Raw genomic sequence first — 27,192 nt, forward strand, 5'->3', positions numbered from 1 at the left:
TTTAACACAATTACACATGACACAACTGTGTTAACAGAGACACAATACGTCCTGCTCCTGTACATGTTTGTATATACTGTACATTTTCCCCTATGTCTGCTAAGGGCTTCACTGCTTTTTCCACTGTTTATGTGGCACATAGGATATTTATATGTAATTGGCCACTTACGTAAATGGGCGATTCTTAGACTACGGGCACTTTCATGTCCTTTGATCATATTTTATAAAAAAAAAAAAAAAGAATTGGGAATATTCACACTTTCATAGTTATCTTTACAATGAAAGTACTTTAGGAACTTTTTACCGGTAGTCTATGATGATTTTTTCACCTTTTTCAACATCGTTATAGATGCAAATATTGCTGTTTTGTTTTATCTATTTTTTTTTAAATGTGACTGAATAAAGTATCAGTAAAATAATCAAAACATAATTGGGGTATTTAAGGTCAAACAACTATTTATGTGATTTTATATACAAAATGTAGTTGTCCCACAGTATTGCCATCATTTCCACCACAACACTGTAATGTCCCTTTAAAAGGTTTGTGTGAAAGATGGTTTGGGTAGTTTCTATGGAGATGAACAGTTACATCACAGCACATGTCTGATATGGAGGATATTTTGGATTTCTTCACCAACTTTTGAAGAAAACTCAAGGTAAATATTGCTTGAAATGAAAATATTTTTATTGTATGTCATTTCCAAACATGACGTAACATCAATTGAGTTTGTAAATAAATCGATTTTTTAACGTACATAGATGTATTTTGCATGCATGAAATGCTAGGTACCAATTCATAGCTAATCTGTGATGCTAGCTTGGATTTTTTTACAAAATACTGTAAGATTGTCATTTCCACCTCCGTCATTTCCAACACATTACCTTCTTGGGTGGAAATGACAAAGGTGAGGTGGAAATTACATTTATGCTTACAAGGTGCAATTCATAGATTGTGAGGCTACATATGTGTAATTTATTTATTAAAATGTACAATGTTAATGTTTTATTCAAATGCATATTTGTTGAAATGCATTTTCATCTATTTTTAAGATGCCACGGACCTCTACTGCAGAAAGGTCTCAGGCCTATAGGGACAGAATAAAAGAGGACCCTGTCAAATATGAAGAGCGACTGAAAAGAGACAGGGAGAGATACCTGAGGAAAAAAGAAAGAGGGGTTGACCCAGAAATGACCCAGAAATGACCCAGTCATTTCCACCACCTCATACCTTTTTTTAAAAATAGTTACAAAATTCTAATCACTCATTAAAAACTTCTGCATAGTTTATGGGATAATGTTCCACTTAATGTAATAACACAAGTAGTTATTTCCTGAAATGTATCTAACCAATCCAATATTATATTTCAGGTTGTGGTTGATGTAAGCTTTGTGTTTGGTCCTCATCTCAATTAATTTACCTAATCCACAAATGTATGGTAATTGCAATATAGGTATAAACTGGTAAAACTATGTGTGAAAGTGGTCTTACACTGTTGAGAAATTATGTATATCATACTTTTTTAAAATAATAATCAAATGTTTACATGTGATGGAAATTACATTTGTTCAATGCGGGTCGGACAATATGTAAAAAAAACACCAATTTGTCTTGTAATGTTAGTGCGTTCTCTTATGGATCATGAAACTAGACTAGTTATATTAACCTGTTAGACTGTGACAATTTAGATTTGAACATTTTTTTCCCCTCAAGTTCACAAGGCCAAAAGTGCCTGTAGTTGAAGAATCGCCCAAATGTGTTATTTTATATGTATGCACTTTATCTTGCATGTTTACAGACTCCCCCCATTCAATTTCACGCATTTCTATTTGGAGTATAAAAGGCACTAGATCACCTGCGGGTATATAAGCTGTGGCTTGCGCTGCGTTCTTCAGTTGGCAGTTAATACCTGAACCAGTAAAGACTGAGGACCAGACGACTCACTAGTGTGTTTTCCATTTATTCTTAAGCATAAGCATTAATACAGTTTGTCATTAATGTAGGCTTTCTATTTAGTGTACCGTTAGGCATAGTAGCATATGAAGTTTGTAGTTTGTTAGCGGTAATTGCGCTAGCTTGGTATCCTAAACGAGGACGAGTTAGCACTAGCTTGCCGTTTACGATGAGTGGTTGTTGTCAAATGACACCTGACAAAACATGTCGAAGGGAGTCTGGTGTAACGTTTGCCTGACTCCACTGATACAGATGTATGTGTAGGATTTAATGTTAGAGTGTTTTGTAGTTTACATTTTCTTTGTTTTTCTTCGTTTTCTCCTAACGGTTAAGAGAAGGTAGACGGTTAGAGCCAGAGCCCGAACCGCTGATGAACAGCGCTGTAGTTTACCGTTGCCAAGGCAACCAGGCAGCTCACAGGTTGTACCATATTTCTAAATCATTATTTTGATATAATACTGAAATGTTGATATTATATTGTTATTGTTTTACATTGTAATTTGTATTGTTCCAACTAAGTTCAGTTGGCAGTTAATACCTGAACCACGAGTATGTTTTCCATTTATCCCCCCCCCCTATACTAACCCTAACCCCAACCCCACCCAGAGACCTCTTCATCCCCGCTACCCCCCTTGTACAAGTTCTCTCCTGCTAATACAAATAAAATGAAATAGCCGACTGCCTATGGCCCCTGGTGTGAGCATTGATTACTTTGTCTTATGATGACTGTTGGATAGATGATTCAATTACTTAAACAAATGTATTGTTGTAAGTCGCTTTGGATAAAGGTGTCTGCTAAATGCCATGAATGTAAATGTAAATTACAATGGAGGGCCATGTCCAGAAACGACCCCGAGCCCCTACCACTGATCTATATACCTATATCTATGTCTGTGTTTTGTCTATTAATTAATAATATGATGATGATTAATCCCAACGACGTATATTTTCCAAGAAACAACATGAGCATATCTGTAATCAAATAAATATCTCCTGCGTCATAATGCTGTTGTCTTGATGACGCTGCTAGCAATGACGTAAATTTATGTAAAAGTCACTTTGGTCACTTGAACCTCCAGTTGTTGTCAAATAGCCTTTGCTGATTGTCATTTGTAATGTGGTACGCTCATTAGTGGAAATAGATTCAATTACATTTCAACACAATGGAGAAAAACTGGTGGGACCCGCCGCAGGTAAGTTTGCCTTGCTCTATTTTAGTTTAAATAAACGGGAATACTTTACATTAAATTGCCCCAATACTTGGGCCAAATGTCCAAGGACGTAGGATGTATCTTTCGAGAGGGGGTGCTGCCTAAATGTTGTGTAAAGGGCTGTGCCATGGCTGCTGGTGGGCCGGTCGATCTGTGGGCTGCGGGGCCGGTGAGCGACACGATGTGTGGGCTTCGCGCAGATCCCCCCTACCTTAATCGAATAAGCACTAGGCCGACAAGCTCCTGTATATTTTCAGCCTACCTCAAGTCCGTGAACTGCCTTCAAGTAAACGCAAAGCTGTAAGAAGCAGGGCTGAAAATTAATCAAATCAAGCTCTATCATCCGTGGTGACAACATGTTACTGTACACTTGTTTGTATTCGTATGTTATCGTCCAGTCAAAGTAGCCTACAATTCAAAGCAACATTTCCCCCACAATCAGGACCTAGACCTACTGCAAAGAAATACCCTTAATTGGCTACTCTTTGTTGTTAGATCTCTGGGAAGTAATTCATCCGACTCGGCAGACAGTTTGATCCCAACATCAAGTCAAATCGCGGTAATTTCGGTGAGCGCTTAATTCCAAAAACAGCTGTTTGTCAGTGAAAGAGCAGCGTAACAGCCTAAAAAGTGAAACGGGACGAGCTCAATCGTTGTTACAGAGAGAAATGTGGCTGCAAAATCAACCATTTTAAAGATCAACATTAAAACGAGACAGCTTTATAAATAACCTATAGAGGATGGACTATCGAAGAAAGATGATTGACAGAACAATATCAAAATGGTTAATTTGATGTTTTCAGGTAGGCCCTATCTAAAATATAACCAAACATAGTTGGCACTAATAGGTCTTAATCGACAGGACCTTTCCTTAAGTAAGTCGTAAGTTGACTTTGCAAAGGGCCTACAATTACTTACTGTACAGGCCTACATGATTTGCAATATAAATTGTGTCGGATATGTTGAATAAAAGGTAGATGTAGGCCTTTTTTAAAGGCAAAACTAGAGAGCCCCTTTTGGGAAATTGGGAACGCAACAGCCTATTCTTGAGAACATTGTGAGGTACCGCAATCTCTTTGCGTCTGTCATCTCCATCAGGAAGTTTCAAAGCCCTATGCTACTGTATTTGATAACTACCCACTCACCCCATTCAGGATGGCTAAACATAGACAATATGTAAAGATCACTGGAGACAATTGAATGGTTTTATACTCAGAAAAGACAAATACATTCATAGAGACATTCTCGAGACTGCACCTGTAGTGTGTTCACTGTATGTCCACAGGAGTGTAAAGAGGATCAGGCTGCCCTGATGATGGAGGCAGCAGGACCGGCAGCTTTCGCAGCCTACACCCCACTCCCACAGAGGACATCAAGACGGGCCAGGCACACGAGAGAGAGGGCCAGAGTGGCTAAAGAAAGAAAGGAAGAGGTGAGAGCGGAAGAGGTGGAGGGAGCCCAAAACCTTCTGCATAAGGTGAAGGAGCACACCGATGCAGAGAAGGAGAGGCTGATGGAGGAGAGAGAGAGGGTGGACAAGGACAGAGAAATGGTGGACAAGGACAGAGAAATGGTGGAGAGGAAGAGGAAGATAGTCAACCATCTTAAAGATAATATGGAGAGGAAGAGGAAAGTGTTGGATAGAGACACTGAGAAAGTGAATGAATGCAATGCAATACTCAGTCGCATTCAAAAGACGCAGGAAAATAACAAAAAGGATTTGGAGGAGAGGATTGTCCAGTTGGAAATAAAGGCGAAAGAGGTGGAGGAGGTGGAGAAAGTGACAAAGGAGATGGAGGAGACTTTCCAGAGGGAGATGGAAAAAACAAGAAATGAGATGAAGAGGAGAGAGAAGGAGGTGGAGGAGAGAGAGAGGGTGGTGCAGGAGAGAGAGAAGGAGGTAAAGAAGAGCGAAGAGAGATTAAAGATGAGTGAGAAGGAGACCGAAACAATGGAGGTGATGAAGAGAAGGGTAGAAGAGGTTGACAGAGAGATGGAGAGAATCCTAGAGGAGAAAGAAATGGAGGTGAAACAAGTGAAAGAGAGGATGGAGGTGATGAAATGGGCAGAGGAGGAGAGAGAAAAAGACAGGAATGAGAAGAAGAAAGAAAAGGATATTGAATGGATGAGAAAGGAGTTGGAGGTGATGAAGAGAGTAGAGGAGGTGGAGAGAGAGAAGGAGAAAATCCTGGAGGAGAAAGAATGCGACGTTAAACGTGTGAGAGAAGAGATGGATGTGATGATAAAGAATATGGTGGAAAGGAGGGAGAGGGAAGTGAAAGAGGAGATGAGGATGAAGACAGAGATGGAGAGAGAGAGGGAGAAGATTGAAAAGGAGAAAGAAAAGGTTATTGAATGGATGAGAAAGGAGATGGAGGCGGGTATGAAGAGAGAAGAAGAGATGGAGAGAGAGATGGAGAGAATCCTGGAGGAGAAAGAAAGGGAGGTGAAACAAGTGAAAGAGAGGATGGAGGTGATGAAATGGGCAGAGGAGGAGAGAGAGAGAAACAGGAGTGAGAAGGAGAAAGAAAAGGATTTTGAATGGATGAGAAAGGAGTTGGAGGCGATGAAGAGAGTCGAAGAGATGGAGAGAGAGATGGAGAGAATCCTGGAGGAGAAAGAATGTGACGTTAAACACGTGAGAGAAGAGATGGATGTGATAAAGAATATGTTGGAAAGGAGGGAGAGTGAAGTGGAAGAGGAGATGAGAAAGATTACAGAAGATGTCGTGAAGTGGATGAAGACAGAGATGGAGAGGGAGAAGGAGAAGATTGAGAAGGAGAAAGAAAACGATATTGAATGGATGAGAAAGGAGATGGAGGCGGGTATGAAGACAGTAGAAGAGATGGAGAGAATCCTGGAGGAGAAAGAAATGGAGGTGAAACAAGTGAAAGAGAGGATGGAGGTGATGAAATGGGCAGAGGAGGAGAGAGAGAGAGACAGGAGTGAGAAGGAGAAAGAAAAGGATTTTGAATGGATGAGAAAGGAGTTGGAGGCGATGAAGAGAGTAGAGGAGGCCGAGAAAGAGATGGAGAGAATCCTGGAGGAGAAAGAAATGGAGGTGAAACAAGTGAAAGAGAGGATGGAGGTGATGAAATGGGCAGAGGAGGAGAGACAGAGAAACAGGAATGAACAGGAGAAAGAAAAGGATATTGAATGGGTGAAAAAGGAGTTGGAGGCAATGAAGAGAGTAGAAGTGGTCGAGAAAGAGATGGAGAAAATCCTGAAGGAGAAAGAAGATGACGTTAAACACATGAGAGAAGAGATGGATGGGATGATAAATAATATGGTGGAAAGGAGGGAGAGGGAAGTGAAAGAGTTGATGACAAAGATTACAGAAGATGTCGTGAAGAGGATGAAGACAGAAATGGAGAGAGAGAAGGAGAAGACTGAAAAGAAAAGAGTAATGGCGGCGAACCTGGAGTTTGCCAGAGAGAGCATGGAGAGGGCTTTCCATAAAGGGAAACAAAATACAGGTATGCCCTCCATTATCTGCTTACAGTGCATTCTAAGGATGATCCTTTTGGCTTCTCAAATCACCTCAAAATAATTTAGATTTTATCTATACAAATGATAAGACAATTTTTCTCTTTCAGATATTTCAACACAGAGACAATTCTGGAAATCCACAACTATCTCGAACTTACTACCACAATAACTACCCTGCATACTACCACTATAACTACACTTGCCGTTTCAATTCTCTTTCATTAAAGTCATATTCAAAGGCAAACTGTGTGTCATGTTTGAAATGCTGTATTTTACAAGTTGCATAGCTGTAAACTATGTTGAGTGATGATGAGTTTAGGAAGAAAAGGTATGTAAAAAATGAATATCATTGGATTTCATCTGTATATGAAGCAGTTCTTTTAAAACTCCCATTTTACCTCACATCATTGCTTTTATGGCGACTTAGTGGCGATCAAACTTGCAGCTTGTTACTATTTAATGTGCTACAAGTGATTACAGAATTGAGAAGAACTTTTTAGCTGCTGTGCTCCTCAGATATGGAATGATCTTCAGGATAGACTGAGGTTGGAGCACTTGGTCCCTTACACTTGTACCATCATCTGCTTTTTAGTGGACAATATATGCAATAAATACCTTTTTTACACAAACATCTTGAATCAGAATGGGTCAGCCCTAGCCTCTTACACAAACAGGGTCACAGTCAATGGGTACAAAACTGGAGCAAACGTGTGTATACCAAGATACTGTACCTCGACTCCTTTCCATTCCAAAAGAAATGTGTCCCTTTCCCTTCACTCAAATGTTGTGGATGACATGTACATAAAGCTACACACTGGTGCAGGTGTGATGTTATGAGAGCTTTAGCATTTAGCATTTCCTGTGTCCAGGCGTTCTATTCACTTCTAATAGGACAAATGAAGGTACACTTGCCTCATAAGGCTCATTCTTGTTTCATTTGTCCTATTAGCTCCTACTGACCTCACTTTACACAGACACAGAGGAGGAGAGACTCAGACTCATTAGAAGTTTATTACTGGATCAGTTTACAAAACAAAACAAAACTGCATGGAGCGTACAGTACAGCAGAGCTTGGAGTACCAGACATGAACACACACCTCACATGCACACACACATCGGAGCTGTCACAGTGGTATACCTTGGATCACACACAGACACACACACACACACACACACACACACACACACACACACACACACACACACACACACACACTCACTCTCTCTCAGGGCTGCATGCGGATAGCTCCATCCAGTTTGATGACCTCTCCATTGATCATGGGGTTCTCAGCCAGTGATGTCACCAGGTGGGCAAACTCTGCAGGGTCTCCCAGGCGCGAGGGGAAAAGCACTTGGCGGGCCAGGAATGAACGCACCTTCTCAGGTTAACCCGCCAGGAGAGGAGTGGAGAACAGAACCTAAGGAGAGGGAGAGAGAGGTTGTCTGATATGGAGAGGAAGAGGGGGGGGGAGGAGTGTGTGAAAGAGTGCGTATGTATGTGTGTGTGTTTACTGACTGGGTGCGATGGTGACCACACAGATGTCCATGGGTGCCAGGTCTCGGGCGATGGGTAGAGTCATCCCAACAATACCCCCCTTAGAGGCTGAATACGCAGCCTGACCCACCTACAGAGAGAGAGAGTGAGAGTGAAGGAAGGGGCTGTTGAGACAGTGTTTGTGTGTGTGTGTGTGTGTGTGTGTGTGTGTGTGTGTGCGTGCGTGCATGGTTCAATGGAGGTCTTGGCGATCTGTTGGTTCTTGTGTGTGATTGGCTGACGGTACTGCAGCATGTTGACCTCTTCCTCACTGCAGGGTCTACTACAGTTGGAGCAGTCAGAGAGCACAGCCTGGGCCCCTGCAACCAAACATACACCCTGAAATATGGTTTGGACAAAGGATCCCAATGTCAAGATAATATTGCTGTAGGGAAGCTACTCTATGACACAATACCATGTGGAAATGTCAATGATTTTCTCAAGATGAGTGGATAGTGGATAGTGGATAGTGGATAGTGGATAGTGGATAGTGCCTGGTGGGGTCGCAGACTTCAGGCAGATTGTTGACCTAATACGAAACATTAGTACTTTATTTGGACATTATATGATACTTTTGAAGCCCTGAAATAGTGGGAGTATGTTTACAAATGTTTTTTTAAAAACCCATTGAATTAAAGTTGAGAATCTCTACTTTGACCCCATAATATTTGTTTGATTTCAAATCCAAGTGTAGAGCTAAAAGAACAGAAAATGCTTCCTCTTTCCAATACTTATGAAGAGCACTGTATTCATGTTAATCAGTTGCTTCATTACTGTAATATGTGATGTGTTTTGAACTAGTATTTTGAAATACTGTTTTTAGGAGCCAATGATATAAAACAAGTGCATACATGTAAAGAACATAACACATTTTTAGAGGAGTTCAAATATGTAAAATTCAGTATTACTCGAAAGAAAATATTTGCCCAAAAATATTTGCCCCATAGTCCTTCTTGATTCAATGGGTCTGCAAACTATTAAAACCCGATAGGGATCAAACAGGCAGCAACTATTAGCAGGATGTTAAGATAAAGGCCGACAATAACATCACTGAGTGTTGCCCTCTGCGCAGGGATCCTTTCAATCATTCACTAGCCATGGCTTCAACTTCACCTCTCACATACTCTTTCGCCTGTGTTTCATGATCTGAAACACAGGTGTCATGATGGGATAAAATAATCACTTCAGCAGACGTGTCCGGGGTTACTCAGAAGAAGCGATTGAACCTGTAAAGATGGGTTACCTTCCGTACTTCTCCACCGAGACATGGACTCTCCTTGCCTTACTCATCACTCTGATCGTAGTGTAAGAAGTTTTAATAAAAAATATTATTTGTTAGTTAGTTAGTTGTAATAATACATACAAATGATAGTATTGATAATTACAGTTATCTAACAAGTTTCAATGATACCTATGACTTGATCGTTTTGCTTTTGTTTCAAGTCAGATTGTTGATTTATATTTGTTCTGACCAGGTATGGATACTGGCCATATGGAATATTAAAAAAACTAGGCATTCCTTGTCTCAAACCCATCCCTTTCCTCCGGACGATGATGGGATATAAGAAGGTTTGTAGAGATTAAGCCCATAAACAACAACATTGTAGACTCATCCATGATGTGTGTTGTTGTGGTGAAAGCCATGGGAGCTGAATATGAATTGTTTTACCCAGAAAAATGGGCAATAAAGCTTTTGAACGAAAACGAAAAGAGAGGAGTGGGAGCCGGTCTGTAGTGGAAAAGGGCCATCATAAACTAAGCCACAATTCAGGTTTATGACAAGCATTTATGAACTGGCTATTTCTTTGTTTTGTTTTTTGTTCCCAGGGTGGTTTCACCAATTTTGACACAGAGAGCTTCCAGAAATATGGGAAACTGTGGGGCTGAGTCTGCTAAACTGATCCTGGTTATTGTTAACTATGATGGATATATGTATCTCTCAGTGTCTACAGTATACACTCTTAAACCAGGCGGACACCGTGCGATTTTCACAAACACAGACGATCCAACCGACGAAATGGTCTCGTACACCAAGACAAATGATCTGTCTTGATGCAATGTACACTGCCCAAGCAACAATTTCATGCTTCCACATTAATAATTTGAATCTGTTATTGAGCGATTTAAGTTTTAAGCTTTTAAGTATTCTGTAGTATGGTCCCTGTGGGGGGACATGCAGCGTTCGGCCTGTAGAGGGAGCTACAGGACCGTGGCCAGGGTGACGTCGGCGAGGCTCCGTTGCACACCTGTTGCAAATGAAGCCTCGTTGACTAGATGGTTTAAGATGTGTGTGCCTCGGCGTTCGAGGGAGAAGGAGGGCGACTGGAAAGTCGCCGAGTGGCGTGTTACGAACATTGGAATTATTACTAACATTTTATGAAAATAAACGGGATACTCCCAGAAAACAGTACCTCGACTCCGCCTCTGTGTCACAGACTTGTTACAGTGGCGCCCAACGTGGGGCACAGCGAAGGCGGAGAAAAAAAGGGAATGGAGGCGTTAAGCGCGGCTATCGGAAGGATGGCCCTTATACTGGAGCAGCAGGCCCACCTCCAGCAGGAGCACCAGACCGCGGTGAGGGAGATGGTGACGGCAAGGGCTGAGGACCGTACCCTCCTCCTGGAGCTCGTCAGGGCCCTGATGATGGAGGAGGGGAGCCGGCCCTTTGCCTACGCCCAGCAGCTGCGGGACAGCGCGCGGCGGTGGCTGGACCCAGGGAACAGCTCGTCGGAGGAGGTCGGGGACCGGGTGGTGTTGGAGCAATTCCCCACGGGGCTCCCGGCCCGGACCGCCGCCTGGGTCCAGTACCACCGGCCCCAGGATCTCGCGGCCGCCGTTACCTTGGTGGAGGACCATCTCTCCTTCCCGCCGCAGGAGCCCCGATGACCAACGCCCGGTCCGGCGCCCGGAAGGAGCCATGGTGACGGAGGAGGAGAGACCGGCGCCCGCCCCGAGGACGAGATGGCAGGGGCAGGCATGTCGAGAACCAGCCCTGGCCCCACAGGAAGCACCCCGAGCGACAAGGGGGGTGTGTTGGCGATGCGGACGGCCGGGCCATGTACAGGCGGAGTGCCCAGTGAGGGAGGTGGGGCAGGTCGTCCGCATCGGCGACATACCGGGCCCTCCCCCCGGACCAGGAGCGGCGTATCGTGTTCCGGTAAGGATACAACATGATATGCACCAGGCCTTCTTGGATTCGGGCTGCATGCAGTCCATGATCCAGGAGCGCCTGGTTCGACCGGGGGCATTGTTAAAGGCATCGAGGGTGTTGGTGAAGTGTGTGCATGGGGACATTCACGAATATCCTGTGGTCACGATCAAGATTCATTTTGAAGGGAAAAAGCATAGTGTACAGGCGGCGGTTAGCCCGCGCCTCACGCATCCCCTTATTCTGGGTGTAGATTGGGAGGGGTTTCCTCAAGCGGTAAGCAGGGCTACCGGGGTGCGTGCACGACAGAGAGGGAGGTGTGAGGCGGGTAATGTGTTCTGTGCTGAGGCGGCGCCTCGCGACGCTGCCGAGGAGCCGGAGCCGGCGGGGGGGTCTCAACCCGAGATTCCCCCGCCGAACTATCCGTTGCTAGGTGACTTCCCCCTCGAGCAGTCTCGTGACGAGACCCTACGATCGGCCTATGACCAAGTGATAGCGATTGATGGTACTTTGGTACGGCCAGACGCAGTACGCGCCCACCCCTATTTCGCGATTATCAGCGACAGGTTGTACCGAGTAAGTCGTGACTCACATAGCCAGGAGGAAGTAACCCAGTTGTTGGTTCCCCGTAGCCTCCGGGAAATGGTCTTCCAGGCGGCTAATTTCGACCCCATGGCGGGCCATTTAGGTTATGATAAGACACTAAACCGTATAATGGCTCGATTTTATTGGCCGGGAATTCGGGCAGAGGTGCGTAGGTGGTGCGCGAATGTCAGTTGGTAAAGCCCCCTTGCGGCCCTTACCATTGGTCGAGAACCCATTTGACCGCATTGCGATGGATATTATCGGGCCATTTGATCGGTGTACACAGGGATATCGATTTGTGTTGGTCTTGATAGATTACGCAACCCAATACCCCGAGGCAATACCGCTGCGCAATATCTCTGCCAGGAGTGTAGCGCAGGCATTGTTTCAAGTAATCTCCCACGTGGGAATCCCGAAAGAGATTCTCACCGATCAGGGCACTAATTTTATGTCACGCACCCTCAAGGAACTGTATGGCTTGTTGAACATCAAGGCGATTCGAACCAGTGTTTACCACCCGGCCACTGATGGCCTTTGTGAGCGGTTCAATCGGACCTTGAAGTCAATGATCCGGAAGTTCGTACACGAAGATAGTCGGAATTGGTATAAATGGCTAGATCCCCTGTTGTTTGCGGTACGGGAAGTCCCCCAAGCTTCCACCGGGTTTTCCCCGTTTGAATTACTCTACGGGCGTAAGCCTCGGGGTGTCCTAGACCTTCTTAAAGAAAATTGGGAGGAAGGGTCTAGCGACAGTAAAAATGAGATTCAATACGTCCTGGACTTGCGCACAAAGCTCCACGCCCTAGGGGTTATCTCACGCGAGCATTTGCTGCAAGCCCAGGAGCGTCAAAAGTGACTGTACGACAGGGGAACTAACCTGCGAGAATTTACAGGTGTGGTCACACGTCGCATGGGGGACGTGGATTACGAGGTAGTACGCTCGGACCGGGGGGATAGCTTGCAGGTGTAACACGTAAATCTCCTAAAAAAATGGAACGACGTGGTCACTGTTGCTCTGGCTACAATAATTCCAGAGAGAGATGAGTTCGGTCCGGAAGTCCCAAAATCAAAAGTTAGCACTCCGGTCGGTATTGATAACCATCTCTCTGCTAGCCAGGCCACGGACGTTGCAGATTTGCAAGCTAAATTCGCGGACGTGTTCTCTCCCTTGCCCGGTCGGACTACGCTTATCGACCACCACATAGAAACGCAGCCGGGTTTAACGGTGCGCACGCGTCCCTATAGGTTGCCGGTACACAAACGAGACATTGTGTGCAGGGAATTGGAAGCCATGCTGGAGCTGGGTGTGGTAGAGGAGTCCCGCAGTGACTGGTGTAGCCCCATCGTGCTTGTCAACAAGCCGGATGGGGCTATACGGTTCTGTGTGGATTATAGACGGGTTAATGCGGTCTCCAAGTTCGATGCCTACCCGATGCCCCGGGTTGACGAGCTCTTGGACCGGCTTGGCACGGCCAAGTATTTCACGACGTTGGATTTCACGAAGGGATACTGGCAGATTCCACTCTCGCCGGTATCCCGGGAGAAAACTGCATTCTCCACTCCGCTCGGGCTATTCCAGTTCACGGTGCTCCCTTTCGGGTTTTTCGGAGCCCCAGCCACTTTTCAGCGCCTCATGGACCCTGAGGTCCCTGAGGCAGGCGGGGCTGACGGCCAACCCGAAGAAGTGCTTGATCGGGCGGAAGGAGATCCGGTATCTGGGGTACCACTTGGGTCGGGGGGAGGTGCGGCCACAGATTGAAAAGACTGCGGCCATCGCAGCCACTCCGCGGCCCAAGACAAAGAAGGAGGTGAGGGCCTTCCTGGGGCTGGCTGGCTATTACCGGCAGTTCGTGCCGGGGTTTTCAGAGCTGGCCAGTCCCTTGACGGACCTCACCCGGAAGGGTGCCCCGGATCCGGTCCAATGGTCGGGCCAGTGCCAGGGGTCATTCGAGGCCCTTAAGGGAGCTCTTTGTGGAGAAACGGTCCTGTATGCGCCTGATTTTAACCTCCCTTTCTCCCTACAGACGGACGCGTCGGATAGAGGCCTGGGAGCAGTGCTGACCCAGCGGGTGGAGGGGGCTGACCGGCCGGTGCTGTACCTGAGCCGCAAACTATCGGAGAGGGAGGGCCGGTACAGCACGGTGGAGAAGGAGTGCCTGGCCATCAAGTGGGCGGTCGGCGCCCTCCACTACTATCTGCTGGGTCGCGCTTTCACCCTCTACTCCGACCATGCTCCCCTCCAGTGGCTCCACCGGTGGGATCTCGCGTTGCAGCCCTTCAACTTTTCGGTCGTGCACAGACCGGGGGCGCAGATGGTCGTGGCAGACTTCCTCTCCCGTGCAGGGGGGGGGGGGAGTAGGTTGTCAGCCGTCGTGTCCCCGGCCTGTGTCGGGTGGTGGGGGTATGTGGGGGGACATGCAGCGTTCGGCCTGTAGAGGGAGCTACAGGACCGTGGCCAGGGTGACGTCGGCGAGGCTCCGTTGCACACCTGTTGCAAATGAAGCCTCGTTGACTAGATGGTTTAAGATGTGTGTGCCTCGGCGTTCGAGGGAGAAGGAGGGCGACTGGAAAGTCGCCGAGTGGCGTTGTGTTACGAACATTGAAATTATTACGAACATTGGAATTATTACTAACATTTTATGAAAATAAACGGGATACTCCCAGAAAACAGTACCTCGACTCCGCCTCTGTGTCACGGACTTGTTACAGTCCCAAACACAACTTGTGCGTTGCCAATGTTTGACAACATCCTGGATTCTCATTGGTTGAGGCTCCTATATTGCCTCTGAGCACGTCTCAAACTGCATGAATAAAGAGGAGCCACGACACGTCAGAATTCAAATCGGAAGTGATTGTGTCTTCCCTCCATGTCATTGAAAGGGCAAAAATGTAATTAAAAAAATAAAGAAAAAAAGGGTTCTAAAAGGATTCTTTGGTTGAATAACTCTTATGGGTTCCATTTGCAGTGCCCTGCATAAGTAATGGGACAAGCATTTTTTCTTCTTTTGCATTATGCAAATGTCCAAATTAAGCACTCATGTTTAGTATTTGGTCCCCAATACTTTGTATGCAAAAGTGCAAAAGTCTGTGACCCATTGACCCAACCAGACGCTGGGTATCTTCTCTGGTAATGCTCTGCCAGACCTATATTGTAGCGATTGTTGTTTGTTTTTTTAGGATGTTTTGTCCTCCTCTTCAGCAAATTAAATGCATTTCTATAGGATTCTATAGGATTCACTTTTTGGCCCTGAATAATTTCCTAGTTGCTATGGCAGTATGTTTTGGGTCATTGTCCTGCTGTATGGTGAAATGCCGTCCAATGAGTTTGGAGCAATTAACTTGTACTTGGACTGACAAGATGTTTCTGAACACTTCCGAATTCATCCTCATCAAAGGAGACGTGAGCCAGTTCCAGTGGAAGCCATACATGCCCAAGGCATAACACCCCCTCCCCCATATTTCACAGATGATGTGGTATGCTGTGAATATTGGGCAGTTCCTTTTTTTCTCCACACTTTCTCCGGTACATGTTTTTCCAGAACTCTGCAGGCTCTTTTAGGTACTTTTTAGCAAACCGTAACCTGGCCAGCCTGTTTTTGTGGCTGAGTAGTGGTTTGCACCTTGCAGTGTAGCCTCTGTAGTTCTGCTGGTGAAGTCTTCTGCGGATGGTAGTCTCTGACTCATTGACGCCTACCTCCTGGAGAGTGTTCCTAATCTATGGGGCAGTTTTTATTTTATTTTATTTTTTATTATGGTGAGCATTCTTTGGTTATCCACTGGAAGTCTTCCTTGCCATTTGCGATTTCTTAGCTCACCAGTGCTTTCTTTCCTTTTAATGAAGTTCCAAACTGTTGATGTTGGTAGGTTTAAGGTTTTAATGTTTCATTTTTTTCTGATATTTCAGCATCATAATGTCTTCCCTGACTTTCAATAACATCTCTTTGGTCCTCATGTTGACAAGACACCAATAGCAGACTGCACAAATTACGTGACGGAACACACCTGTCAAGCCAATTGTCCCATCACTTTTGTGTAGCCTAAAATAGCGGGATTATGCATAAAAGTGTTGTAATTTCTGAATGATAAACCAATATGTACACAAATAACATCAAATAAAAGATGAGAATCTCTACGTTCTCATTTCAACTCCAAAAAGAAGAAAAAATGCTTCACTGTCCCATTACTTTCGCACGGTACTGTATAACCTTCTGTGGAAAAGGGTTCTACATGGAACCCAAAAGGTTTCTTCAAAGGGAGAGTGGAAGAAGAACCCTTTTTGGTTCTAGGTAGCACTTTTTTTCTAAGAGTGCAGGATCTGTGATGGGTCTGTCTGTCTCTATCTACGGTATATTCGCTTGAATGCCACAGCCTATTTGAGTATTGTTGCTGACCATGTGCATCCCTTCATGGCCACAATTGACCCATCTTCTAATGGTTACTTCCAGCATGATAATGCACCATGTCACAAAGCAAAAGTTGTCTTAAACTGGTTTCATGAACATGACAATGAGTTCAGTGTTCTTCAGTGGCCTTCCCAGGATCTGAATCCAATAGAACACCTTTGGGATGTGGTAGAACAGGAGATTCACATCTTGAAAGTGAACCTGAAAAATCTGCAGGAATTGAGTGATGCAATCACGTCATCATGGACCAGAATCTCAAAGGAATGTTTCCAACATCTTGTGGAATCAATGCCACGAAGAATTGAGGCTGTTTTGAGAGCAAATGGAGGCCCTACCCAGTATTAGTATAGTGTTCCTCATAAAGTGCTCTGTGAGTGTATATCTAACTATCTTTGTTTTTGCTGGTCTGTAGGATCTATGATGGCCGTCAGCCCATCCTGTGTATCATGGACACAGCCATGATCAAAACCATCCTCATCAAGGAATGCTACTCCCTTTTCACTAACAGGAGGGTAATATGCTACATTGAAGTGGTTGTATGGGGAAAAAAACATAAGGGCTCCTTAAATAGATAATATCATTGTTATGATAGCATTATTAATATTAGGTTAATCTTGCAGTATATAATAATAATTATTTTTCTAGAATATCTATCTCAACGGGCCTCTGTATGACGCCGTGTTTATCGCTGAGGATGATGCATGGAGACGGATCCGCAGTGTCCTGTCTCCCTCCTTCACCAGTGGGCGGATCAAAGAGGTACAGTCCCATCTCTCCTCTCCTTCTTTCATTCATTCCTTTATACAACACAAATAAATGAATGACTAACAACTCTGACGTGTGTATGTGTGTGTGTGTGTGTGTGTGTGTGTGAGAGTGTGTGTGTGATTTGTACTATGTGTATAGTGTGTATTCATTGTTGTTTGTTGTTGTGTGAAGCAGCAACTTTAATGAATTAATCCAAGACAAATTTTCATCCAGGACAATAAAGTATATTTGATCTTATCTTCGATAAGTTCAGTGGTCAGATAACAGAGTATAGAATAATAGTTCATCTTTGGAGTCACTTATTCTTTGACTATATACATAATGTATCCTGTATGGATGTATATTCTCAGGCTATATAAACATTAAAATAATTCCTGTTTCAAACATGATGTTAATATATGTTTTGCACATATTAACACACTGCCAATGGTTTGCGCTCTACTCATTTGACAAACACATGGGCCCTGTCAAGAACCAACCTCTAGTTCCTAAATGCTGGACACTTGGAGATCTGAGTGGATTGGATACAGAAGTGTCTAGGGATAGAGCCTAGGAGTTGTTTCTGGACAGGGCTGTGCATTGAATAGGATTGGAGTCACGTATCATGGTATTTCCTGTTCCTGTTTGTAACCGTGGCATTTCCTGTCCGTCCAGCATTCTTCCCCTTCATGGGTCCTGTTATGGCAAACATGGAGGTATCCCTATTCCCTGCCTCGGTCACAGATTTCTTCTACGCTGTCTTTCAGAAGATCAAGTCCAATCGCGTGGCTAGCACCAGGAAGGTATGTAAATATAACTGATCAAATATACGATCTTCAGCCAGTATTGTGTAATACAATTGTAGAGATTTGGTAGCATCTGGTAGTTCTCATGTGATTTTGATCTGACGTAAGCCTGCTTCCAGAGTCGGGTAGATTTCCTGCAGCTGATGATAGACTCGCAGAAAGACAGCAACTCAAAGGGAGAGGAGCAGAGTAAAGGTGCCTGCCTTAAACACACACACACACACACACACACACACACACACACACACACACACACACACACACACACACATCCACACACACACACACACACACACTGTATACTAGCATCTAACACACACACATACAGTACCTGCCTCAAACACCTATACCTACAAACACACCGTGGAAATACTCTACTTCGTCCCTTTCTCACACCTACCACCCCATTTCTCCCATCATAATAGGATTGAGTGACCATGAGATCTTGTCCCAGGCAATGATGTTCATCTTTGCTGGCTATGAGACCACCAGTAGCTCTCTGTCCTTCCTGGCCTACAATCTGGCAACCAACCCTCACATCATGACCAAGCTGCAGGAGGAGATACACACTGTGTTTCCCAACAAGGTAACCCCTCTGCAGACTCCTATATAGTACTATTCATGTGGAACAGGAAATATGATAGTGACAGTATTTTAGAGGGTACTGATGAGTGTGTAACCCCTGTGCACTGCAGACTCCTACAGTATCTATTACTATTGCTTTGGAACAGATGGTTAGATAGGTGACAGTATTTTACAGTGTGCTAATGTGTCTGTAGCATCCCTGTGCAGACTTCTGCCCAGTATTATTCATTTGAAACAGGAAGTAGATAGGTGTTGTTGGAATCTTCAGAATAGTTAAAAGGCTAGTACCTGAGAACCTGAGGGATCTACAGGGTATATACCTTAAAAGCATGTCTGACATGCAGTGGTGTGCATGACCATAGAGTGATTTCTAAACTAATACAATTATCTTAAAATAAATTATAAAACTAACAGGTAATCAGTGCAGAGACTTGTGTGATATGTGCTCTCCATCTGACTCGTGCTGCTGCATTCTGTATCATTTGCCAATAGCTTTCTTTGGTCGACCAGACAGGAGAGTGTTACAGTAATCAAGGCTGCTAGTAATACAAGCATGCATTCGTCTCTCAGTGTCAGCCTGCGAGAGGAAAGGTTGCACCTTTACAGCTGTGTTCTGTAAAGGTCCATGTAATATTCAAGCTTTCTAAAAGCTTCCTAACGGTTGTAATGACTATCTTTAATCGGTAGCGATCAGGGAACAAGATCCCTTATAATAAATCCCTTATGAATAAATATTTCATTTACGAACGCTGTTTTGGTTCGGAAAACACGCTTTTTAAAATGCAGTGTCCTACCTGACATTCGGTTTGCATATAAACATGTTGTGAGTGCCAGGGGTGTTCTAGGGGAGTAGACTGACCTTTCTCTGGTGGCTGCCTCTCCCAATCGTGTGCGCATGTAGAAACACAACAGCTAATGTCCAACACTGCAAGTTCATTTCGGGGGGATATATTATTATTAGGGAGGATGTTGTTGTTTGGACAACTTCAGACAGAATTTCTCCACGATGGCAGATTTCCGGCAAACTTACTTACTCTTCTTTAAGTGATACAAATATGTTTTAGTCACATTCTTGATATGGGTTTCAAAATTAAGATCTGAGTCAATGGTAACACCTTGTTTTTTTGCCTGGTGCTTAGTATTACTGTAAGTAGTGTCTTTAAGTGTGCAGACAGTTTGACCAGGACAAGGACAAAGAGCATTTTGGCATCAGCATTAATTAATTAATTCTAAGGTCATTAAGAACCTAGTTAATAACTTAACAACATAGTGCTATCTCAGTGCTATGATCGGCACAAAAGCCAGATTGGAACATGTCAAAGGTACAGTTGGGAAGAAGGAGATTATTTAACAGTTTGAACACCTTTTTTTCAAGAATTATTATTTTTTTGCTTAAAAAGGGAAGGTTGGAGATTGGCCTAAAATCGCTAAGGACTGAAGAGTCTAAGTTACTTTTCTTCAGGAGGGGTTTCACCATGGTAGTTTTAGGTGCAGATGAACAGACCCCCACTTTGCTGAGCATTTCTGTATGACCACTGCAAAAGAGTTCATAGTGCTTTCATGTGGTGGAAGGTGGGGTAACAAGTCATCAAACACATCTTCAGGTCTTGCCTGAGTGATCCTCCTCACCTAATATTGTTTCTCTTATCTCAGAAGTATGTTGCAAATTCCTCACATTTGTAGGTGGAGAGCAGATCACCAGGTGTCTTGTGGGCGGGATTTATAAGGCTGTCAATCGTTGAAAAGAGCACTGTTTGAGTTGTTATGATTCATTATCAATTTTGAGAAATGATCCCGTCTGTCTTGGTGTTTTTTTATTGCCTTATTAAAAGCAGAAAGATGCTCTCGAAGAATATCAAGGTGGACCTGCAGTTTTTGTCCGCTCAGACTTTCTGCAAATTCTTTTAAATTTGGCCACAGCCTTTTTCAGTTTGACTGGTGCTACAGAGTCGATAGTTGCCCTTAGTTTGGTGTTGAAGCTGGTTGCTAAATCATTATCACAGGAGGAAGCTGTTGATGGTGTACTATTCATATTCATATTCATCATGAAATTCTCATCTGCTCAGCGACATGGCTAGATAAATAATAGAGTGAAAATATATTTTTCCCCACTTCTAATAGACTGACATGCATTCATGTTTAGCCAGGTTTCAGATAAAAACATTACAGTGCAGCTTTCGCTCTGAGATAAGATCAATAAAGGTTTTGCCAGATAGGGACCTAATATTCAAAAGCACCATGGTAATGTTCTCTGGGCTGTTCGGTGCTGCCCGGCCACAGTTAATGGAATGGATACCAAGTTATTCACATTTGAACCACCTGACAGTTTTCTTGTAGTCTGTCGACTGTGATAGGAAATAATAGACTGTACCACATTCAGTATTCCAAGCAGTCAATCCACTAAAAGCAGCCCAGTTTAGTGGCATTTTGACTTCTGATTGATCCTTGTGTACATCTATCATTTACATTGTTCAGTGGAATCTAAATGTATTTTCTTCTAACTATCAAGATAACATTATTTAGCGATTTTTTTGTTTATTCATGTATAACAAAAAAGCAAGACACTATTACACACGTACATTGAAAGTAATGGCGTTCTGTATGCGGGTGTCATGAAATTAGGCTATGCAGATTAGAATAAGTACAGTACTGTGTTCATTTCCCAAAAAAAGAACACAAAAAACTAACAGCTCTTCAGATTTGCAACGAAAAATAGTTAGTTCTGGGTTTCGGCTACGTGAACGACCAATCACTAGTGCTCATGTGAGTGTAATATCCCTGTGCAGGCTCCTATCCAGTACGAGGCTCTGATGCAGATGGACTATCTAGACAGCGTGATCAACGAGTCTCTCAGGTTGTACCCCATCGACTTGAAAGAGTCGCCAAGAAATCTGTTGAGATCAGCGGCATCACCATCCCCAAGGGTATGGTTGTCATGATACCCATCTGGACCTTGCACCGTGACCCCGATGTGTGGGAAGACCCAGAGGAGTTCAAACCAGAGAGGTAATGGGCCACATCTTAACCACAACCACAATATCAATCACAACAGCAACGATAAGAGCAGTGTTCCACAAACAACCATAAAACAAACCTAAATGCGACGACCAAACACAAACAGGTTTCTTCAACCATGTATAACCATCATATTACTGTGATTTAATTGATATGTTCTTTAACCCCTCCTCCTCTGAACTCTCCGAGTGTAGGTTCAGTAAGGAGAACAAGGAGAGCATCGACCCATACACCTACATGCTGTTCGGGTTGGGCCCACGGAACTGTATCCGTGCGATTCGCTCTGGTATTGATGAAACTGGCGATGGTGGAGATTCTACAGAGGTTCAACTTCACCGTCTGCAAAGAGACAGATGTGAGACAAAATAATGATACAATGATTGTAAATATAATTTTGTACCTATGACTTTGTTGCGTTTCTATATGTAGCAGAGGTGATTTTGGAATCACACTCTCGTGATGAGGTAGCCCTGCCTGAGACATGTAAACTGAAGTGTCGCCCTCAGACCTTGAGGATGTCCTCTTGGCTTAATAGTAGCGTTTGTGTCTTCCACATGGGAGACCCGGGTTTGAACCCCCATACTACAATTCTGTACTTGCGTACTGCATGAGTATGTACTCCCCATTTAATTTCCCAGATTGCATTTTTCAGTACTAGGCGCCAATCATCCTCAGTATAGGCTACCTACTAAATGATGGAAGTGTGAGATTTAAAAAAAAAGCTATTTGTATTTCTGCAAAACTCCCTCGAGACTTCATAGGGCCATTTTAATGTATGTCGACCCAAGAGAGGTTGTCCAGGAGTTTGAGTTTATTTGAATTTATAGTGCAATGCTACCCGAACGTAACAGTGACACTGTATTAGGTAACATTCATAGTGTAACGCTGACATCTGTTTTACTCGTTCCTTCATACTTTAACTGTGTGTCAACTCTCACCAGATACCCATTGAGATGGACCTGTTCCGCTGCCAGGAGTCCAACGACAACCAGCTCAAAGCAGACAGCCAGTGATGAGGACCTGCCCTGCTGCAGGTCTCTCAGTTATTATGTTACACATAGATCTAGGATCAGCCCCAACACTGGCTACTTTCAAAAATGGGCTTAAAAAAAAAGGGCTTCGCTTTTGCCTTAAATTGAAACTAAATTGGCGCTAATAATTGCACTGTGACCCTAAAATGCACTGTGACTTTTATTCTTTTTTTATGTCTTTTATGCGTTTTTATTCTAATTTTTCTTTCATGCTCTTTCCTTTTTATCTATTTTACGTAAAGCACTTTGAATTGCCTCTGTGTATGAAATGTGCTATATAAATAAACTTGCCTTGCCTTGCCTTGCCTCGCCTCGCCTCTGGGCTCTGCTGCTACTGTATGCTGCTCTCTTTGTATCTGTCTATTAGTGGAGGTCCAGGACTCGTTGTACAGAGACAGTTGTTGTCTGTCGTCTGCAGTGCAGGGATTTGCATGTGACTTGTGTATGTTTTGTACTTGTCTGGTAGTGGGTCTCTATCATCACGCTAAAAACGTGTGTATAATCACAAACTAAATCATAACATGAGAATGAACAACATGCCATCAAAACATGACAATAAATAGGTGTTAGATTAGATTCAACTTTATTGTCATTGTGCAGAGTACAAGTACAAAGATAACGAAATGCAGTTAGCGTCTAACCAGAAGTGCAAAAAAGCAGAAAAGTGCAATGTGAACAATATATACAGGTAGAGCAGTATAAGCAATATATGAGCAGTATAAGTAGTGCAGTATAAGCAGTATATGAGCAGTATAAGTAGTGCAGTATAAGCAGTATATGAGCAGTATAAGCAATATATGAGCAGTATAAGTAGTGCAGTATAAGCAGTATATGAGCAGTATAAGCAGTATATGAGCAGTATAAGTAGTGCAGTATAAGCAATATATGTATTAACAGTAACATTATAAGCAGAATAAATATAGAATGCAGTATGAACAGTATAAGCAGTATATGAGCTGTATAAGTAGTGCAGTTACCAATGTATTGGGTCTATCTATGGGTATCGTAGTGCAGCAGTAGTCAAAATGTACCTGCATTTTATCGGTTGAAGTGCCATCTCATCTGTCATAAGATTTGACTTGTAAAACTGAAAAGTAGGATACAACTAATAGCCTAAATGTATAAACACAGGCCACAACCAAAAAACAACATGGGAAAATCGTTTACGCATCCTCTGCAGCAGGAACAGTGCAGAGAAAAAGTATGTACAGTAAACCCCATAACTGAATACACTTCATACGCTTCAGCGCGACACAGAACGCCTATACTGCAACAAAGTAAAAAGATGAGACAGACACGTGTCTTCAATAACTTGCATGTTTAATCAAAATACAAGCATTCGGCACATCGTTAACTTGTAGGAAAGTTTAATCAGGTTTTATCAATTGTATTATTTTAAATGTGAAATAAATAGCATCAGTGCAGAGGCTATAACACACTACAAAAGTCACATTAAATCACGGAAAGTAGGCTAGGCTAATTAACGGTACTATATGAATATACAGCCCGAGCCCAGTCCAGGGTTCTGAAAGCGACAAGTAACAAGTGTGCCCATCAACTGTCTAGATATTAGGCCTATACGTAACATTTAGTCCTCCACTTTATATCACAGCCAGTATAACGTTTAAAATGACTACAAAACAAAAGCAATATAGTCTACATTGAACGGCGCATTGTCCATTTGTCATACATGTCCAAACAGACCTGCACACTTGAATAGGAAAGTAGCGCGGCGGTTCGTTGCTTCAGCAAACCTCTCGATGACTTTACTGTTGAAATCCATCTGTCCCTGGATCAATGCATTTTCAATGGAAAGCATGTCAAGGCCGTTCAGTCGCTGGTGTCTGTTCTGTTCTGACAGATGTATAATGTCTTTGAATCCAGCCGATGCCCAAATAGTCTCCACCAAAAATCATACATGGGAAACAGAACAGCGCATGTTTCGAGGTGGTAGCGGTTAGCCATCTCTTTTTGTCAAACCATTCCTGTTGGCCCTAAACGTTTTATCTCCAACTTCTCTTCCAAAGGCAATGTACTAAACCGCATGGTCAACAAATAATCTACACGATTCATTGTGAAAACTTTAGCTAGCTAGCATTAGCGATAGACGTACAGTAGATGAACTGAATTGCTTTGTGATTATTTCCTGTCATGTCAGACCACGTTAACGACATTAGCGTTTAATAGTTTTTCGCCACCTGTTGCTAGGCAGAATTCATACCCAATATAATTTGCGTGAGGTTTTCCCTGCTTACGCCAATCACGCTCACGTTGTTCCCCTCGCAACGATGGGGCAGAGTGCTCCGCTGCCCCACAGCAGAAAGACGGGACAGGGAGCGCAGTCCGCACACACTAGTAATTACTAGTAATTAGTAATTACTCCAAAAACAGCACTATACGAATTATGAGTCAAGTTTATTATATTTATACACACCAATTTCACGATTTAATCTATTTTGTATTAAATATAAAAGACTTATTATTATTACTAATAAAAAATAGGACTAATAATTGTTTCGTATTTGTAATGTACTTTATGAGACTTTATGTTTGTAATGTACTTTATAAAGAAAAAAAACCTGTATATCCCCAAATTTGATTCTATGCAATATGTTTTTTCAAATGTTATATTTGTCTTGTAGGCTACTTTTGTGTAAGCCGTATATTGTGGGTAAAATGCACTATAAATTCAAATGAACTTAAACTTAAATGTGTATTGCAGTGGAATCCTAACTCGAGATCCGCGTGTAAATCGAATCAATTTCCCATTGACATGAATGCAAGATTTACGCGCGCGGATTTGGAGTTAGGATTCCACCCAAAATGCGTTGCTATTGGTATCATTATGACGTTGATATGTACACAGAATTGAGAATGTTCTGCAATAATACACAAAGTTCTTGAACTTTTAGTTCAGTGGCATTACGAGCTAAGACGCAACCTGAACCTGTGCAATCAGTATTACCAGAGTGAGATATAAAGAGATTATAACCGGAAGATTCGGCGCTTATACACAGCCTACTGACTGAGGTAGGCTAATGTAGGCCAGAGATGTAGTATAGTTGACATATAGTATAGTTTTATAACACTTGTATTTGTAAATACTTGAGACGGCATAGGCCGACTACCTTTACAGCATTTGGACAAGGGACGCGTAAAAATGTCACTGAGAGATATCTGTCACTAGGAGATGATATTCCCATTAAGTCGAATTCAGCGTTGGATATTTCTATATGCCTAAAAACTCACATCTTTAGAAAGGCCTTCCTTTAGGTCCTGTCCTCTTGTTGTTGTTAGTGTTTTGTTTGTGTTTTTGTTTGTGTGTCTATTGCACTCAACTGCACAGGCTTTGAAATTGTCGGCTACAAATGAAAAACACATTCCAAATCAAATATATTTTTTATTATTATTAGAGACCTAAATGCATGAATTGAATTAGGGCTATTTTAATTTTGCGGAGGTCTTCTGCTTCTTTGCCTATAGGCTCCTACCTGTACCAGGCCGATTCCAGTTAATAAAATGTGCCCATTATATGGCCACTGATATTTGACCTGTTGACCACAATTGTAGGCTATATTTCAAGGCGTGTCAACAAACATAGCCAGCCAACCCACACTGGAAGCTTTTGCTGACTCTAACATAGGCCTCTGACAGGACCAAGTCACTTCGAACCATTGCATCGAACGCTGATAAGAGTTGTTAGGCAGTGAATTACCATGATAGTCATTCCAAACCCATTATGACGCCAGCCGAACGCACATTATAGATAATAACATTTCTTTGCTGCCAATCGGTGTACTGGTATTTGTTGACTGATTCAGAAGGGCAAACTCAAAGATTGTTATCCCTTTCTCATTTGGAGAATCTTTCTGACATTCCTGTTGCATTATAATATGGGTGTGTGGAGATTATTTCAATAATTTTTGTTTGTGTTCTATCTACTGTAGGTGCATAAAAACAATGGAGGTGAAAATATATATGAGTATTGAGGATATTAGGAAGGAGCATGAGAGGATTAAGACAGAGAAGGCAGAGTTTGAGAAAAAGATAGAGGAATATGAGAAACAAAAGAGAAGGGACCAAAAAGTTAGGCAGAGGGAGGAGGAGATCCTGGCCAGAAAGGCAGAAAGACTGCAGGAGGACAGGAATGAGTTCAATAGGGAGAGGGAGGAGATGGACAGTGGGATCAAGATCCTCATGATGGAGATTGAGAAAGAGAAGGAGTCCTCAAAGGAGATACTTAGAAAGGCTGAGAAGGCAGAGGCAGAGTTAAATATGATGAGGAAGGAGAGTGTGAAAATCCAAAGAGACTGACAGAAGGTGGAGCAAGAAATGCTCATGATGTGGAAGGAGAAGGAGACATTTCTCAAGGCCAAGAAACAGATGGAGAAAGAGATGGAGAAAAATATGGTGGCAGTCAAGAGGAGAGAGGCCCTGGTGATGGAGGCCGAAGAAAGACTTAAGCTGAGCAAGGAAAAAGAGAAGGAAGAGCAGGAGATGGAGACCTCAAAGGAGATGCTTAGAAAGACAGAGAAGGTCGGAGCAGAGTTGCAAATGATAAAGAAGGAGTGGATGAAAATCAAAAGAGACGGGCAGAAGGTGGAGCAAGAAATGCTCGGGATGTGGAAGGAGAAGGAGACATTTCTCAAGGCCAAGAAACAGATGGAAAAAGAAATGGAGGCAGTCA

General features: G+C 43.2%; 1 long non-coding RNA gene and 1 pseudogene across 2 annotated transcripts in view; both read left to right on the plus strand.

Moving 5' to 3' along the window:
• Positions 1–27,192, plus strand: part of LOC310824145 (cytochrome P450 3A27-like) — an 88,263-nt pseudogene that overhangs the window by 28,996 nt on the left and 32,075 nt on the right. The gene's annotated exons all lie outside the window — the stretch shown is intronic.
• Positions 17,769–18,408, plus strand: LOC310824216. Its single transcript, XR_014555008.1, has 3 exons — positions 17,769–17,871; positions 17,983–18,069; positions 18,300–18,408. It is a non-coding gene; the product is annotated as an uncharacterized lncRNA (long non-coding RNA).

This window comes from Argentina silus (genome assembly GCF_951799395.1).
Source record: "Argentina silus genome assembly, chromosome: Y".
Classification (NCBI taxonomy): domain Eukaryota; kingdom Metazoa; phylum Chordata; class Actinopteri; order Argentiniformes; family Argentinidae; genus Argentina; species Argentina silus.